Source organism: Trachinotus anak, unplaced genomic scaffold (genome assembly GCF_046630095.1).
Source record: "Trachinotus anak isolate AG129_WGS33_773 ecotype Australia unplaced genomic scaffold, CSIRO_AGI_Tana_v1 ptg000004l, whole genome shotgun sequence".
NCBI lineage: Eukaryota > Metazoa > Chordata > Actinopteri > Carangiformes > Carangidae > Trachinotus > Trachinotus anak.
The window spans coordinates 10,353,481-10,366,911 of NW_027273855.1; the positions used below are offsets into that span (position 1 = coordinate 10,353,481).

A 13,431-nucleotide genomic window follows, 5' to 3' on the forward strand; every position below is an offset into this window, starting at 1 on the left:
GTATGCTATAACTAAGGCTTGACAAATTTATTTAACTCGTCTTTTAAGTCCCCTCACATCCAGAAGTTTTTGCGTTACTTGCTGCAAGAAAACAATGATCATTTACACTAAGCATAATTTTCTAAAGAAAATATAGAGAATAGAGAAATAGCAAAGAAAAAGCAAGAGAGCTGCACCAAACCCCCCCAAAAACCTGTAAATACAACAAAATCAAAAACGCTGATAACCAAAGAAACAGAGGGATATCACACCCCCATCAAAGACACACACACTCACAGTTCTGCACCTCACCATATGCAGCACAGCATCACAAACACCCAGACACAAAGAAACACACATAATAATATAGATAATAAAAAGAAAAGAAAGCTTCCAATTCTTGCATTCCATTATAGTACAGCATCAATACCACCAGCACTTATCTGTCATAATCCATGTAACTCCATAGCAAATCAGTTATGCATTAGTACATCATGTAGTTTCCTAGTTGTGATCCACCAGACCCCTCGACACAATGCCTGTGAGCCTAGTACCAATATATTCTAAGAGAGGGGACTAAATCTAACAGAATATTTTAATCATATACTCATCTTTGTCAAATATTCCATTTGGTATTATGTACGTCAAAAATTATCTTTTTTTCTTGCACAGAAGGTGAGGATACATAGAAGTATTCTGGAATGTACTTTTAAGTTGTGTGTCTTGCAGCCCAGACAATAGACATGCAGAGTCCTTATTTAGTTTAATGTTAAGAATTCAACATGGTCTATACACTATATTTCTCTAATATTCATCTATATATTTAAAAGTTTTAATATTTAAAAAGAACATCAATAAATTAATCAAAAAAGACTGTAGACAGTAAAAGCTCTAATGCCTTAATTACTGAGCAAGTGAAATGTTGAATATAAGTATGTCTGTCTATGACAAGTGAACACACAGAAATAAGACTGAAAATATAAGAAATTTGTGCTTCAATCCTTACAATCACATCACAGCTCTCCTTGCTTTATACTGCTTCAGGAATTGCGCCTCTGTCAACAAACCTGTGTGCGATTGTGTGTCTGTCATTGTATCCCCCCCATGTATCTCTCCTGGGAGCACATCCTGTCCATCCCGAGTTAAAACAGGCCAATTTGCAATAGGATCCCAAAGGTAGTCGTGTCCCCCTGCCAGGTCTTGCATATTTTCAAGCTGACCGTTTTATGGCAAGATCTGTAAAATAAGCTCTCCACCTTGGCCTTGAGTTCACGCCACCTCCATAAATACTGAGCTTATGACAACAGGGCACCAAGGGTCAAGCCAGATTAAAGAGAGCGATAGTTGTCAGAGCATATCTTCAAGGCAAATGGTTTTGTTTGATTTCTTTCATCCTCCATCATTGACTTTAATTCCTGTTTTACTTGCAGTATTCATGGCACACAATAAAAGACTATTACAGTTATGTTTACAATGAGTTGTAGTTGGATGCCAACAATCGTTTTTAAGTGTTGCATTTTAGACTTGGCAAATATGTATTCCCTCAAACTGCTTCTCTTCTCGCTCCCCACCCACCTCTTTCTGTCCACAAACACTCCATCCTCCTCTGAGTGTGTATGTGTATTCAGATGCTGTTGAGAATGTATCTAATGACTCCAGTGCTGCCCTATCAATCAACGGCCTTGTGTGGATAGTGAAAATCAATGGTTCCACACAGAGCCTACCTGAGGTCCCCCACACTTCATTTGTCATAAACACTCAATACGTCAATGAGCAGAAACTACAACACATTTCAGTCAGGAGGGTACTGGCAAGTGTGGTGGGTGTAAATCTTTTTGGTGTTTTCCAATGATTGTGAACTTCTCCATTTCAAAGCAGCATTGTGTTGAGTCAAAGTTCACCTATTCACGTCTGCGGCTGTAGTCTTTCTTTCATTGATAATTCATTCATGCATTCTCTTTGTTTCCCTCAGCCTTGCATATATTGTGTGCATGAGCTTTCTTTGATAGATTCTGTTTTTATTCTTTTTTCCTGTCTACATTTTTCCCTCACTTTCTCTCCTTCCAGCTCCCAACTCTCTTCTCTCTGGGCGCTTATTGACATTTTCCTGCTAACCTTCTCTTTTACGCTCACCTTAATGTGTGCTGCCTTATCAGATGCGCAGGTGGTTTGAAGTTTCATTCGACCTCACTCCCTACTCTCCTCCTTTCCTCCAGGTTATTCATCCCTCCTTCCTGTGCTCTGAAAGTCAAGCTTCCCTTTACAAAACCCCTGCGGTCTTATCTAGGAGACCCCGCGACCCCAAAGTCATTGCAGCGGCCAGTGGGAGAGAATGGAGACCGCAGCTCCCTCGGGAGGAGGACATTGGGACCAAGGTGTGTGTGTATGTGTATGTGTGTGTGTGTGTGTGTGTGTGTGTTTGCTCAGTGCCATTAGGTCAGTCTATTTACTGTGCAACTGTCTAAACACTTGTGATAACATACATTGGTACAGCAGTAGACTACAGTGCTCCTGGGACACTGCTTATGCTGCTCAACATGGAGTCAAACAGAAACTAAGGCTGCAACAAACAGCTATTTTCATTATTGATTAATCCATCACTTATTTTTTTTTTACCAAATGATATATTGGTTTGTCTTTAAAATGTGACAGGTCTTCAATCTGCTGCTCCAAAATAGCCCCAAAGAAATTAAATTTATTATTAAACAAAACACGTTACCATTTTTGTTTGATAAATAACTTAAATTATTAATCAAGCAAGAAATTTGTTCATCAATTTTCTGTTTAAAATCATTTTTTTGTATTAACAAAACCATTGCCAGTTAATTTTGGTTTGGCCCTCTACTAGGCACACTAACAAAGAGTCCAAGGTAACTTGCAGCTCCTGACATTTCAAGAATTCAACAGCAAAATAAAATATATATTTTTTAACTTACAAACTGTAAATAAGAGTAACAGAGAGAGTAAAACAATGACCAGCTAAAAGAGGCAACAACTGCACTGACAGCTTAATAAGTTGCTCTTGTATTGAATACTGAAGTGATCTTTTGGTCATTTGTCAAAGGGCCAATGAAATGCCGTGATACTGTGCAACGGAATCTCACATTTCCTCCCCATGACCTTTGTTTGTGTGTGTGCATGCTTGTGTTTGTGTGTGTGGTCTTTGTCACTGCAGGTGCACCACAGTGCACATATCCTACATTCATATCCTTATTCTATTCTGGCCAAGAGAGCTCCCCTAGGAGAGCACCTGCCACAAAATCACACAGACACACACACACACGCTTTTACATGGACACAATGTTTTTGAGGGGCTGTATTCTTGCCCATTTCCTCATGTTCTCCCATTCTCTTTTTCTGTCTTTAGTAGATTCACTGACAACTATATAAGGTATATGTTTCTTCCTTTCAGTCACTGTAGTGCACATGCATGCACACACACACGGACGCCTGCCTGCATGCACTCATGCACACACACACATGATGTTGATTAATAGAGAGAACAATGGAGAGAATACGCATGGAAGAGCAGGAAAGAAACCGACACCAGAGGGAATATATAGGAGCAATGATATGAATGGGTATTGAAAATACACTGAACCCCCAAGCTCAGCATTGGCTTCTAAATGGCTTCTAAACAAATTGAGAAGTAATCAGTTGCCAAGTAATGATCCAATCCAATTACATGAATAAAAAATATGAGATTTAAAAGCATAACACATCAGGAGAATTGCTGAGATAGAAGTCAAAGAGGGTTTAAACTTGATTTTATATAAAAATCTATATAACTGAAATCATATAAACACTAAGTCAATTCTGGACTAAAATGGGCTGTACTAAAATGTGTTCATATATGACTATTTAAGGTCATACATTCCAAAATGATGAGATGGGTACAGATAGAAAGACAGGCCTGGCTGCTGCTGCTGTTGAGTGTATTTATAGGTATTATCATCCACTCTGTAATGCTGGCGATCTACGGTGAAGGCAGGCTATTAAGTTACAGCCGTAGAATGACATCACATCAAAACGAGAAGGACAGATGATCAAGACATTACGGTTGCTAACAAAACTTTTCTTCAGTTGCCCTTTTTGGAACAAAACATCCTCACTCCAGGTCTGATGTCAGATCCTTTTTGAAAACTGAATTTGGGAAACTGTTATGAGCTCATTGTTACATACACACCAAGTCAGCAACCTGCAGGGCTTTAATTTATCTATTCTTCTGGACAGGCTGTTTACAGAGTGACTAAATCTGCTGTTTTCACCCAGTCTCAGCCAAGTACACAATGAAAAATGATGGAGTGGGGACCGACAGAAAAGCATCAGGCTCTGTGATATTGAGCAAATCAGCTATGCTTGAGGGGCGCAGCAATTTTCTGATTACAAAGTATTTGGTCCAGTGAAAGGAGAAAGAAGTGCATTGACACTGAGTTGTAACTGAAGTCCAATATGGTTGAAAGTTCCTGCTAAACTAATAACACAGCCCACAGAGAGCACCATAGGACTTAATTTGAAAAATAATTAAGTGCATTATCATTGCAATTTACTTTGTAGAGGATCTTCTTTTTTAAAAAGAAATTATTATTAATATTAATTGTACCACTGATAACATGTATGTCTATAGGCTCAACTATGACAATGTCACAATACTCAACAACTCTTCCTGTGAAGCATATCTAAGTGGATGCTGGCCTAGAAAGAGATAAAGAACGACAATATAAGATAACACAGCTGTAATTGCATAAAATATGTATTCAAGTTATCATTTTTGAAAACACTGTATAAACAAACACTTAAAACTTCTGTTTGTAACTATATTATATTGTGTTAGGTTTCATTTATCATATGTTTACTAGTTAAAAAGGATAAACAGATTGGTTAAAGTAACTTTTCTGCACAGTGGTTCTGTGCCACTTTGTTATGGACTTTTCTAGGACAACATCTGTGCTGACACTGAAGCTGACCATTCAAATTTTAGAAATGATTCTGGATTGTAAGTATGACTATCTCATAGAGTCCCACCTCTGTAGTCACTGGATTGGTAATTTCATCTGGAAATAAATGATCTAATGATGTATGAATGTTAAACTGTGTATTATCTATTGAACCAGAGTACAATGTAAGACATCAGGAGGAAATTTTAAAAAATGTGGTGATTATGTAAGAAGTACTATTAATACTGCACAACCTGTATAGTGCATACAGTGGAAGTAGTTTAATTCAGTGATTCGCTGGGATAATTCAGTTCACTATTTTCAGCATCTATGAAATTTCTGTATTCAAAAACTTTCTACTTAATGTTTCAGCCATTTTTTATTTTATTTTAATTAAGTTTTGATTATTAGAGGTGATAAAAGGATGATGAACAACAAATACCAACACTGACAGCCTGGTAAGACCAACACCCTTAAAGAGAGAATATGAGGAATATGAAAATGAAAGTGACAGAGTAAAAAAGAGAGAGAGAGAGAGACAGAGAAAGAGAAAGAGAAAGAGAAAGAGAGAGAGAGAGAGAGAGATGAAGGCAGGGGGTGAGAGCCCGACAATTTGATTGTCACAGTGTGCTCTATAATCTACACCTCATTCTGCAGCCATGCTTTGCCTGTTGGACATTAACCAAGGTCTCTCTCTCTCTCTCTCTGTGTTACGTACTTACGACTGGTGTCTAATGGGGGATAGTGTTTCAGTGCACACACTCATTTCTGTGGGGGTCGATCCGTGGTTATATCTAAGCCAGCGTTTTTCTGTGAACTTGCAGTTTGTTTGTCTGTCACACAGCTACATGCCTGACACCAAACACAAGATAATGAAGTTTCGGGCTTATGTTAGGTTGCCTTCTGTCTCGCCTTTTCTCTTTTCTCTGTTCCTCTCTCTCCATTTCATTCACAGAGTGCAGATGAACATTCTTTACACTACATGACATTATTCATACTCTGTGATGTTTGTGCACCTTAGAACCCCTTCATATGCATTGTGTTCATGCACATTAAGTCCATGTGAACACAAAGCTTCTCTGTATCAAATAAAGACTTATAGGTAGGGCTCTGCGCATGATAACCAGTCATCCAACTGGACAGTTTGTTACTGAGACCTGGGGATCTGTGAAACAGCCAAGACGCCAGCATAGATTAGGCTGACATGTTTGTAAAGGGGCACCGCAAGTCCACATGTACACACCCATTCACATGCACGCCAGTGACATCATAATCCCGACAGTTGAAAGTTGACTACAAAAAACAGGTTGCACTGAGGTGAAAGACACTATAAAGGGGAGGGTGTTTGAAATGAGGAGGCTGTTCTGAGCGTGTCTTTGTGTAAGTTGGACACATTTCACAGATGGACCTGTGCATGTAAATACACATATATGCACACACCCCATACACTAAAGAGCCAGTTGAAGGATACAGTAGCTAAACTCCCAGACAGAAGACAAGTCTTGCCTTTCACTGAAACACTAAAGGTTCTCTGTCTTTTCAACTATTAGCCCAGGGGCCAAACAGATATGTTGTTAATGGCTAAAATAAATGGTTCTCCAATCATGGAGGGCGAGTGGTGAAGGTTATCATCCCTGGTGTAGTGAGAGAGAGAGAGAGAGAGGGAGACAGCTTAATTCCTTCCAGCTGCCAGACTCTGTGTGTTTGTGTGTGTGTGTGTGAGTGACTGAATGTTCAGGGGCTAAAATGACAGATTTACTTGGCCCCTTAAATGCACCAGGCAGGCCAGGCTGCATATACTGTAAGAGAGGCCTTGTTAGAAAGAGATGAGGCCCCTCAGACCAGACTGTGAGCATGTGTGTGTTCATGTGTGTGTGCGCGCACATTTAAGTGATCTGTTTGTTAATTTAAACATATCTATGTAATCTCTTTCTTATTATCACTTTATGTGTTGCTGCTTGTGAGAATCATGTAGCATTGAGACATTTTCTGTACTTGCCACTTTGTTTTTATGGGTGTGTTTAATTTAAATATAGAGGCCACCTCGACACATACACTGTCTACACATACACCTTTTCTCCCAAGTCCACTTAATTCATTTCCTCACTTATGTAGTTACAGTAGTGGGACCACCACAACCTCTCCTGCAAAGCCCACCTTGTGGCGAGAGGCACCTAGTTCACAGCCTCGCACAAACACATAAACACACACACACTAAGTGGGTTTCCCAGACCCATACGTTGCTCTTGGCCAATGCTTGGCCAATGTATATACTGTATGAGTGAGGTTGGCAGCACTCACGGTAAGGAAGCCACACATTTGAAGAAGGAGAGGGGGGAGGAGTGGTGAAGGGGGGGGGGGGGGGGGGGGGAAGACGAAGAAAAGGTAGAAGAGATTCTTGGACGATGGCCTGTGTTGCTTTATCAGGAAGAACAGGAAATATGAACTACCACCAGCATTTGTAATTTGGTGACATCTGGGTCTCTCTTTTCCTTTGAATTTGGTTAGTTAGTGTAGATTTGTTTCCTGTGGCAGTGACATCTAACTGTTTGTTTTTTCCACCATAGTCAATAAAAACCATAAATATTCAGTTTACAATGATATGAAACGGGAGGGAGAAGCAGCAAATACTCACATTTGAGAACATTAACCAAGTGAATGTGAATGTCTGATGATTAATTGATCATTAAGATTTTTTGCAATAAATTTTCTGTCTTTCGACTTAATGGTTAAACAGTAATCAGTAACTCAGCCCCACTCAATTGTCACTGTTTCCATAATGTCCAGTAATCCAGAAATACTACAGTATATTGTCCATTTTCAAAAACATACATTCATGCACATGCAATCTCACCAGCTTTGGCATGAGGGGACCATGAGCGCATAATAACTGGGAATACAGATCTCAGATAGACACACACACTCAGAGTACATGCACAGGGAGAGCGGAGGCACATGGATGGTACGCTTGTACAGTACAAACACACATCCACACACATTCATGTAGATGCACTTAACCCAGAGTACATATCTCAAGGCACATACTGTACATTTGGCCCCTCGACATGTATGCATATGTGCAGACACAAAGAAAAAGAAAAAAAAGACAGAGGGGGAGCATAGAAGAAAATGCAAAGGGTATAATTTTCCACAATCAGTCTCCGTTTGAAACAAGCAATTAGGGGGAATGTGCAGAGCATCTCCTTGTGCTGGGGGAGGCTGTGTGTGTGTGTGTGTGTGTGTGTGTGTGTGTGTGTGTGTGTGTGTGTGTGTGTGTGTGTGTGTGTCCATGTTTGTGTAGACCTTTCGACTCCTCCTCTAGTTCTTTCTTGTGGTTGGGTAGGGTGGTTCAGGGGCAGTGCACAGCAAATTCGATAATTCCACCACTAAATGAGCCAGAGCATGCCCTCATGTCACAGCTATCCCATACAGCATCACAATACAGTTTATCTATTCTGCTCATTGTAAAATACAAACAGTCTGTAGCAAACAGGTATGAGAGCATATTAGATGATAACCCAACAACTTTCTTTGTGACTTACTTAGGTTACTTATCAGGATATGGATACTTTAATTGTTACTGTAGATTTGATAATATTTTGGATAAATAAAACAGAATAATATAATAGATTGATTGGTTGGTTAAAATTTGACATCATGAAGGTGAATGATGGCAAGCAAAAACATGTCAGTGTCAAAAAATGCTGCCTCACGTTTTCAGTGTTTGTATGGAGGGAGTGAAGAGAGAAGAGAAGAGAAGAGAAGAGAAGAGAGGAGAGGAGAGGAGAAGAGAAGAGAAGAGAAGAGAAGAGAAGAGAAGAGAAGAGAAGAGAAGCACAAGACAAGCAGAACAGAAATATATTGTCTGAGGCAGCCATGGCAGTAAATTAGGGAAACACAAGCCTTAATCCCAGAGGTGGAGTTTCCTCCTTCAGGTTCCTTCAGGAGGAAAAAGAACAGAGCACACTCTTTTATCTGTGTGGTCCACCAGCTCAGCTTTCTTTCTCTCTGTCTGTCCCGGCCTCTCTTTCCCTCCTGCTATGCCTCGTTCACAGCTCACAGATGCGGCTTGTTCTCTGTTCAGGTAGTGTGTGTATGTGCATGTGAAGTCTGATCTTTTCCCTTGAGATGCCCCTTTACCCCTGAAGTCACCTGTATGAAATGTCCCTCCTATTATCACTATTACTATTTATGTTCATCCAAAACCCTAAATTCATATGAAAGACCATTTTCCACATCTGATTTACTCTATATCCATCACCATTTATTTTATCCGCTGACCTTTAACCTTTCTTCCTACTAGTTTCGGAATCCACTTCATGCAAACGCAGAACATGTGAGGTAACAGGATATGTGGAGGCTGCTATCAGCTTACAGCCTTGTCTGTCTATAGAACAGACACCAGTGTTTGTCCTCCAGATCGCTTCAATACATTTTCCCATCCAAAGTACACGGTGGCAGGATCTTACATTGCTTAAAACTCGCATTCTCTGGTGAGATTATTTTCCTACAGGGTAAATCTGCCTAACACAAGTGTATGTATGAGGCTGTGTGTTTATGTTAGATTAATTACCAAGGCCTGTGTCTGTAGGAAGAACTGAGTATGCACTTGTGTGTGTGTGTGTGTGTGTGTGTGTGTGCATGCGCAGTGTTCAGGGGCCAGGTTTATTGAAAGTCGCCGTCCCTCAGATAAACATACAAGCACCTACAAGATTCTCCAAAGAGGAACAAGGTGTCATGGGAGATGCAGAGAAAATAATCGGCTGAGTTCAGAGGTGGAGAGAAGAAAAGTGCGGAGAAGAGAATACCATAGAAAACAACATGAGAGAAAAATAAACGGCAGGTGTTTGAGAGGATTTAGTGTAGCACTTGCAAAAACGGGAAACTGGTTCACGCAGAGGGGGAGGAATTCCACATTCTTGGGAAAAGACGACTGTCAGAGGTACTCTGCAGTAGCAGAGGTGGAGACTAAATGTAAACTTCTCTCTATTGTTATTCTACACTCCTTCTTTTGCTTGGAAAAACAAAAGGTAATTCAATAAACATTTACTGCTTGGACAGGAGGGGTCTTACTCCCACTGCAGTCCACAGAGCCGGGGAGAACTGAGGGAGAACCCAAATGGCAGCTGGACTGAGGCTGGCAGGGTTGTGCTCTGTAGGCTGGTATTTAAATGAAATGCTTGTGACTGGTGTGTAGAGAGCGAGGCATCTGATATGGGGTCTGTAAATGGGAGCAGTAAAGGAGACAGACTCATTCCACCTCCTCAACTCGGGGAATTACGATGACAAAGAGCAGGCCAAAGACCGGCAGCATCCTGCCATACATATGTGTGCACACACCGCACACAAATGTAGGCATGAAAACCACAGACACACACCATGCAGAGGGTCTCTCCAGCTTCTCAGGTTATATGTGTCACTCATTGACTGCATGCTCCACAGTGAAGGAAAAATGGTACCATGATTCAAGAAAAACTCTGTAGTGCAATCCTAGCAGGAACACAGATTAAAATAGGAACACCTCACAAACCACAGACTTGCTTTGTTGAAGAGAAATTCCCAGAAACTCCAGGAGGAGGAAAAAACAGGGCAACGTATGGGGAAGACAGAAAAAAAGTTGCTTTAGACGTTCTCCCTCACCGCCATGGCCACAAAACGATGGCAGTACCTGCTTCCCAGGACTAGAAATACGAGCACTCTTAAAATAAACCTTTAACTCTTGCCACCAAGCAAAAATGGGCACTAAATGGGGTTTTCATAACAGCAGCAGCTAAAAATACAATATTGGTGGAGTGTTAGGTCCAACAGCTGTGCAAGTGTGTGTGTGTGTGAGAGAGAGAGAGAGAGAGAGCGAGAGAGACAGAGTTAGGGAGGGAGAGGGAGAGGGAGAGAGAGAGAGAGAGAGAGAGAGAGAGGGAGAGAGAGAGAGAGAGAGAGAGACAGAGAGGCTGGGCATTTCTGTGGCGGGCCATGAAGCAAGAGCCAAAGGAACTGAGGCAGGCTAGCCGCTGGAATGCCTGGGCCAACCACTGGCTTCCTCCTAACAGTTATTGACAAGTCGCTGCTGGCACCTGCCAGGGATGCCTGTGGGACATTAAAGACCCTCTCTCCCCATTTCTGAGTTCTAATAGCGAGATGATAACAAACTATTTTCTCATTTAATCAGGGTTCGACTTTTCTGTTTTACCAACTCTACATAGTTTATTATATAACACGAGAAAACAGAACTATTCTTAGCACAAGGGCATTGTTCTATAAAGAGGGCTGCAATTGCTACACGGTTCATTTGATGTGGATGTGATCACCCTCAAATTAAAGTTCAGAGTCCTGGATCTTATTTTCTTTCACATCAAATATCCTGCAGTACAGGAACAAAGCAACGACACAAAACAATCTTACATTTGCACTGTTACCTTTACGGAAGTATACACAGTAGTGTTGAAACGATTAGTCAATTAATCTATTGATCCATCATATGATAATTAATCAGCAGCTATTTTGATGATCAATTAAATGTTTACGTCATTTATCCACTAAAAATGCAATAATCAAAGTTATCTCTACTTCTCATAAAACACCCTGTGCAGAGATCATACAAAGTGAATTTCAACCTCAGTGAAACATCACTTAACATTATTCAATGGGAAATTTAATAGTGATTTTTTTCACCCGATACTGAGTTGATGTATAGTTCTGGACAGGGAGAACGGAGCAGAGGAGGATTTCTGGAACATGCCAGGTAAAATATGAGCCATGTTTCTTTTGGCTAAATGGAAGCTAATGGGGGGTGGGATTTGAAGGTTTAACGGGGGGCAATGACCGGCGCATCTGCAAGAATAGAAAGCCAGGAAAAACCACTGTCTGCCTTTGTGTGTGTGTGTGTGTGTGTGTGTGTTCTGGGCCCATCTCCAGAACCAATGTATTACAAGTGTTCCCACTGTAACATTATATTTGGATTCTCTAGGCCAGCTTCCAATTATTACTGGCACTTAATACTTTTCACACCATTCACAGATCCCCTTACCCCACCACCCGTCATGCTCTCTCTCTCTCTCTCTCTCTCTCTCTCTCTCACACACACACACACACTTGGCTTGAATCAGCACTTTTTTACTGGTTTATTGGTTAGGAGGTATAGGAGCGGGAGACTGAATAAGTTAAAGAGGAAGTGATTTAGATCTTTTTATGCTGAAACACAAATGTTACAGAAGACACATTTGCTATATCCCATATTTGATTGATATTTTACATTTGATACATTATGCAGCTGGTGACCTGATCATAAATTTGCTCATTCAGACGACAATTTAGTTACACAATTTTAGACAGACAGCACAGTCTGTCTATTTTACTATCTGACTGTTTCTCAGAATGCACAGACACACACACATGAAGTGGTGTCATGCCACTGACAGGACAGGAAAACAGAAGATGAGGCCAACAGGGAAGAAGCTATGGCAGCAGGGGTGATAGCATGAAAGACAAGAGATAGAGGCTCATCTGGATGAGAGTGAGTGACAGGCTGTAACAGAACAGGGATTGTTTCAGCACTGATCTGTTTTTCATTATAGGAGGTGTGTGTGTGTGTGTATGGCATGGCTGGAAAGTTCAAGAGGGAGGGCTATCAGATGAAGCCTCTTGTTACCTGCTAGAAGCGTGCACATACACGTGTGATGATTTTCAACAAACAATCCCTGAACACCACACGCAATATCATCCAAAAACCTGTGACATGTTTCAAGAAAGTTCAGACAAGAACTGTAATGATGGTATTTTTCTTTCTTGGCGTGAAAGGGTAGTGAACACACTGAACCACGGTTTCTTTTAAAAACCTTTAAAAGTAGTACAAAAAAATAAAAGCTGCCAGCAGAAAGTAACACAACAAACACTTCTTGTTTCATAATAAATGGAGACTGTGCTTGTTTGGATTTTATTACCTTAATAACAGAACAGCATAGTTGAATGCTTATAACTAGGTGGAAGTATATGGAAATTCTGTCTATTTCAAGTGCAATGTCTGCTCACTAAATAAAACTCAGTTTATCAAAGTATCGTATATACAGTATATATGTGTGTGTGTGTGTGTGTGTGTGTGTGTGTGTGTCTGTGTGTGTGTGTGTGTCTGATAGCTATTGTTAAACATTTAGACTTGGCAAAGATCCAGTCAGGAAAAAAACATGTTTTCCTGGGTAAATCAAACTGAAGACTGGACTTGGTATTCAAGCAATGCTCTTGATGAATCTTTCCTACCTTTTGCCATGAACACCCACTGATTCTTCAAGGTGCGGGGCAGGCTATAAATCAGCCTACTTGACTTTTGTGAAGTTCATTTTCTATTATTATTTTCATAGCACAGTGTAGACAAAATGAGAATGCAGGGAGCTCTAATTTCTGGTCAATGTTAATTTTGCTGTGGATGTTTTCTCCCATTATCACCTGACTGTCCCTCATGTCAATAAAATGGTAGTGTTGACTGATATGATGTAATGCAAACAGAGTCCATACCCTGCTTTTT

At 40.6% G+C, this 13,431-nt stretch overlaps 1 protein-coding gene across 8 annotated transcripts in view; it reads right to left on the minus strand.

Moving 5' to 3' along the window:
- prdm16 (PR domain containing 16) overlaps positions 1-13,431 on the minus strand; it is a 181,039-nt gene that overhangs the window by 42,994 nt on the left and 124,614 nt on the right. The window lies entirely within an intron of this gene.